This window comes from Saccopteryx leptura, chromosome 11 (genome assembly GCF_036850995.1).
Source record: "Saccopteryx leptura isolate mSacLep1 chromosome 11, mSacLep1_pri_phased_curated, whole genome shotgun sequence".
In the NCBI taxonomy this organism is placed as follows: domain Eukaryota; kingdom Metazoa; phylum Chordata; class Mammalia; order Chiroptera; family Emballonuridae; genus Saccopteryx; species Saccopteryx leptura.
In genome coordinates this window covers 7,562,490-7,568,092 of record NC_089513.1, presented here as the reverse complement: position 1 = coordinate 7,568,092, position 5,603 = coordinate 7,562,490, and the positions used below count along the sequence as shown (strand labels likewise).

Below are 5,603 nucleotides of genomic sequence, written 5' to 3'. Positions count from 1 at the left end.
GTGCTGGAGACCCTGGTTAGTGCATTAATATATGAAAATAAAATGTAAGCGACTTTAACCCCATGATCTTTCTCCTAAAAGCCCATAAGCCCATCTAACCACGAGCAAACCAGGGAGAGTATCTTCATTGAGGCCCATTCCGAAATATATCTGAACAGCACTCAAAACGGTCAACATCATCAAAAACAAAGCATGCCAAAGATACTATTAATGCTTAGAAGATCCTAAGGAGACCTGACTCCTGAATGTGATGTGGGGTCCTAGATGGGCTCCTGGAACAGGAAAAGCTCATTAAGTGAAGTCTAAGGAAATCTAAAGAATCTGGACTTCAGTTAATGCTGTAGTAGCGTTAGTGTTGGTTTATTAATTTTAACAGATGTTCTATACTAATGTAAGGTAATAATAGGGGACAGAGGGTGTGTGGTATACAGGGACTGTCTGTATTATCTGGACAAGTTTTCTTTTTAATCAAAAATTGTTATAATTTTTTTTAAAAGGAAACAAGAATAGTCATCTAAAAATGTGCATTGTGGATGACTCTTTCCAAGTGCGAACTTTCTCATGTGATGTGGCTTCTGTTGTCTCCCCACCACCCTACTCTTTTCCCCTCCCCCTTCTGTTTGAATCTTGTGGCCTCCATTGTATCTCAGATTCAACACTTCATTGGATCTTTGCCTCCTTCTCTTCTGTCTGTCAGAAAAGTAAAACCAACCAGTTTCCATGTCAAATTTCATGACTTTCTCTCAACACTCATCACCCTCTGTTGGCACCTCCTTCTCTTAGAGCCCTTCTAGGAAATAAAATAAATGGCATCTATCATTTCATTTTTTCTTTCCTGGAATAAGTGGAGCAAGAAAGTAGAAGTTTAGCAAAATCATCCATTTTTAATTATTTCCAGTAAAATATTATGACTCATCAGCTATGGGAGTTGGAAAGAATGAGATATCAATTCTTACCCCACATTACTGGTATAAGTAACCAACCAAATGAGTAAGTCATGAAATATGAGTGTGGAAGCCTAAAAATTAGTAGTTTCTATTGTGGAGAAATCATGAGCGTAGTTTTAATATGTTCACTTAGATGTTCAAAGTGGACATGTCATATACATAAGTATGCAGACAGAGAGATAAAAATAAGTAGCATATTTGAAGCCACAGTGACAGAACAAAAAGACCTGTGGTTGGAGTGTAGTTCAAGGTTTAAATAAAATGAAAGACCCAGGATCAAACTCAAGCAGCACAAGCGAGGAAAGGTCCTACAGAGGAGGAGACACCAAAAATGACTGAGATGTAGGTGAAAAGTCAGAAGGGAATAAAAAAAAAAGATTCGGTGTCCAATTAGAGGAATTTTTCCAGGAGGGTGTGATTGACTGCTAGTACATCAGAAAGGTTAAGAAAAAAAAAAAAGGTAATCTGAAAAATTATCAGCACTTATCAACGATCTTATCAAGAATAACTTGATGCATGGAATAGTGAAGGCCACAGTTCCACAAATTGAAGAATGGAGTTAGCCCCAGGTCAGTTGGCTCAGTGGTAGAGCGTTGGCCTGGCGTGCGGGAGTCCTGGGTTCAATTCCCGGCCAGGACACACAGGAGAAGCACCCATCTGCTTCTCCACCCCTCCCCCTCTCCTTCCTTTCTGTCTCTCTCTTCCCCTCCCGTAGCCAAGGCTCCATTGGAGCAATTTGCCCGGGCACTGAGGATGGCTCTGTGGCCTCTGCCTCAGGCGCTAGAATGGCTCTGATTGTGGCAGAGTGATGCCCCAGATGGGCAGAGCATCGCCTCCTGGTGGGCATGCTGAGTGGATCCCGGTCGGGCACATGAGGGTGTCTGACTGACTGCTTCCCCGTTTCCAACTTCAGAAAAAAAAAAAAAGAATGGAGTTACAGTTGGTCAGAAAATAGAGCCAGTGTGTGGAGCAAATCGCTTTGTAAAACTTGGCTATTAAAGGTCCCGTTGAAATCCCGAGGGGATATGTTTGTTTTTGAAATGGAAGAGCTAAGAGTATGTTCTTCATGCTGATTGGGAGATCCAGCAACGAGGAAGAATTCTAGAAACAGGCGATAAGGACTAAGTGTGGACAGGAGTGGCTCGAAACTTGCTCATTCATATTTTCAAATGTGCAACCCCAGGTGGGGGTGTGGTCCTCCACTTTCCGTTCTCAGTGTTCTGATTCAGTCCGTAATTCTTGAGAAAGTTTGAGATGTCCTTTTCTATCTACAACTGTTGGGTCCCAAGATATGTAAGGGAGAGATTCTGGGTATGTAATCTCTTTTTTCAGATCCAGTCTCCCCTGGGCCAGGTTTGTTTAGGTGCTAATCCTAGGAGAAGAAATAGAAAAGCAAACTGAGGCTACCTCTAGTTTGTATTTTTCAGAACGACTTTATCACTAACAGAAGCTACTTTGTATTCTATCATTTCCATCCCCACATCCTGTACGTCCATTGTGTCACAACTTGAATTGCGTCTCAAGGCAGCAGTGATTAATCAACTTAAACCCACACGTCAGGTTGTCCCTTCCTTCCATCCATTTGTTTCCTACCAGATGAGAGTACTATTCTGGGGAATGATGAGTCAGATGGTCTCCGCAATGTTTCTCGCTGTAGAGTTACATGATTATTAATTTCAGCCATTCAGTGTTTATGAATCTCATCTATATTCCAAGTATAAAAATACTTTGGCATCGTCATATCTATAAATAAAACTCATGATTAAAGTGGGAGGGTTATGTTCAGCTTAAACTCTAATCAGCCACTATTGGCTGATTTCTTTCTTATTTGTTGATTCATTGATTGATTTTGGTGTAGTGACCACAAATGCAAACCAAGCCATTTGTTAGTGAGATGGTTCTAAAACCTCTTTGCTCCTCTGTCTTCATTCTCCAATCTGTTGTCCTGTGGAACTTGTCCAGGAGCCCCATGGACACAGGCTGCATCCAGAGAGTCTAGTGCCCTCTGCCTTCTGGGTCCAGCCAATGGTCAGCATAAGCAGGACCTGGAAAGAGGAAACGAAGTGGGGCTGGGGGGCAGATTCTTTAGATTCACTGGGTTACTAGAAGACGGTTTTCTCTAGAGAACATCCTTCTTAGTTTTGTGAGCGACTCTTTCTCTCAGCCCTGCGTGCATGTTGACTAGTGCTCTACTTCCAGGTACTAGACTGTTCGTTGTGCATTGCTAGTCTTTTGGTCATTGGGCTCACACACCTTACATAAAAAGTTATTTTTAAATACTGTCTTCAAACTACCCAATTTCACTTTTGGGATGCAGGGAAAGTCACAAGTAGCTATACAGTTATGACTGCATGAAGCACAGAGTTTATTGTAGGATTATCTATTAATTACTATATTATTTTGCATACAAACAAATGTAAACCTACTTTTGCCCTGCCCTGTGTTGGCAAATCATTAAATATAGCTAAGAGCTTGATTTGGGGAAGAAAATTTCAGGAAATTAACAGATCAACGTAGTAAACAGTGATTCTTGCTTGTTCATTTAATACATATTCCTGGAGAAACAACTAACTACATGACAAGAACTCTTCAGGGTGCAATCAATGCACATGATTGAACAGGAAGATCATGGAGTATTTGCCCTTATGGACCTTCTTTTGTAGCCTATAGTAATATTTGGCCAGACACCTTGCTTTGAATATTATTCTCTTTATAAAATGAAAAAGATACTGAATTTATTTTTTTTTGTTTCATGTATAATAAGTTCTGAATCTTTTCCCAACCTATACCTTTGAAAATCATTTTCGAATAGCAGCTTTTACTCACAAGCTTCTCTTCTAAGGTTTACTACTTAATGCCACAAACAGGTTAGGATACACTATCAAGTAGTTTCAAAACTATGTCACATCTGCCGTATAAGAGAAGTCTGTTTTTCCTCCCGCGGCAGTCCTGAAAAGTAAATGAGACAACAGGGCATGCTATTCATCTCCAACTCGTGGCTACCACGTTTGCTCTGGAAGTTGTTTCCAGTCAGCCACCCAGGAGGGCGAAGGAGCCCAGAGCAAGTTTCTATCGCCCATTCACAGAGGTGGCTTATAACACTTCTGCTCAAATGTCAATGACAGGCAAGCACCCAGGTACAGAGCACTGCTAACCTCCAGGGAAACTACAAAATGTGGTCCAGCTGTGCATTCAAAAAAGAGAAAAGAATTTGGAGTTACATGGTCTAGCAGTCTCCAGTCCATGGCATATGGCATGGAGTAATCGAACATACACGTTTGTTATGTATTTGCATGTGCATGTCAAACATGTATGTGGAATATTTCTATGTATATGGAGTACTGTAATTCTTATTATGTATACTATGACTAGTATAACTTAGAAAAAGTGAAAATACCTGAATGTCTTTTATGATTACCTACTAAAGAACACAGTGCTCTGGTGTGTTACTATTAGTCAAACTACATGAAGAAATCATATACATGGTACATCTAGATCTCAGGACTTTGGGAAAGTCTACTGACTTTTTTGATACCTACTCGGAGCATAGCTCAGAGCATAAGAACAATAATGCCATCCTCCTTGAGCCTCCTTATTTGAACAGATTTCCTTGATCTTGATATCAACTTTACGTCCTGGGTGACTATTGTCAGGCTCACGTGACCTCACTGCAAAGAACAGAAATTCCCTAATGCAGGGATTCGCTGTGGTCAGAGACATGAGCCAGCACTTGAGCTGGCCTGGTAATCCAGCCCAGAGACCCCCACAGACTTCTCGAACCTGACAGCAGGGTCCCGCTCTTCCCTGGGGGCTGGCTAGCATAGCCCCTCCGTCTGTCTGCAGGGATGGAATTTAAAGGGGTCACTACTAATCAGGCAAAGGGTGCGGTGGATCAGAACAGAGGCTCCAGGCTGCCACACTGTGGTCCCCAGCTGTAGCTGAGGAGCCCGAGTGGTTGGTGGCAGGAGACATTCACAGGTGGCTTCCAGAAACAGCTGTCTGCCAGGCTGTTAGAACTTAATGCGATATTTAAATGGCAGTGTGGCCCTCCCAGTGTGCACCCGCTGAGTACTGGCCCTGCACTGCACCCCGGGCTCCCCTTGTGATGAGGTTATTCTGTCCCTCTTCTCTGTCGTCTGCTGGCACGTCCAGGGCCCTCTGACCTCGCTTCCTCCCCTCCGGACCTTCCGTGCGCACAGCCTCCACGTCCTCAAGGCTCCGGGGTTTCCTTTCCGCCATTGTATGTTTCTGTGAGCTCTTTGTCCACGCTCCCGAACGGTCAGATGGGTCTAATTAGTCACAATTAAAACAGGACAAGTCCTTTGGTCAGAGCTGCATATCACTTTATTTAGACTGCTGACGATGCCCTTTATTTGTCACAGTCCACTGAGACCTCAGCATCCAGGTCTCATGATTATAAAATAAAACCACTTATGTATAAATAACCCCTGGTGTATAAATAAGCTCTCTTTTGAGCAGGAAGCTGAACACCTCAGACACGGTCTGTATCAGGCTCTTCTCCAGATCAGATAATGGTCCGGTGTTCTCCACCCACTTAGGAACCTCACATCCCTAACATTTTATTTATTCTTTTCCTTGTGAGAATCAGGTAGAAAAACCAAGCACTACTCAGGGAGTTCAGCAAAAAGCTTTTTA

General features: G+C 42.6%; 1 long non-coding RNA gene across 1 annotated transcript; it reads right to left on the bottom strand.

Moving 5' to 3' along the window:
* Positions 1-1,950: 1,950 nt before the first annotated feature.
* LOC136383513 (uncharacterized) lies at positions 1,951-5,176 on the bottom strand. Its single transcript, XR_010747421.1, has 3 exons — positions 5,111-5,176; positions 2,855-2,992; positions 1,951-2,319 (listed from the first exon to the last, which is right to left on the bottom strand). It is a non-coding gene; the product is annotated as an uncharacterized lncRNA (long non-coding RNA).
* Positions 5,177-5,603: the final 427 nt, after the last annotated feature.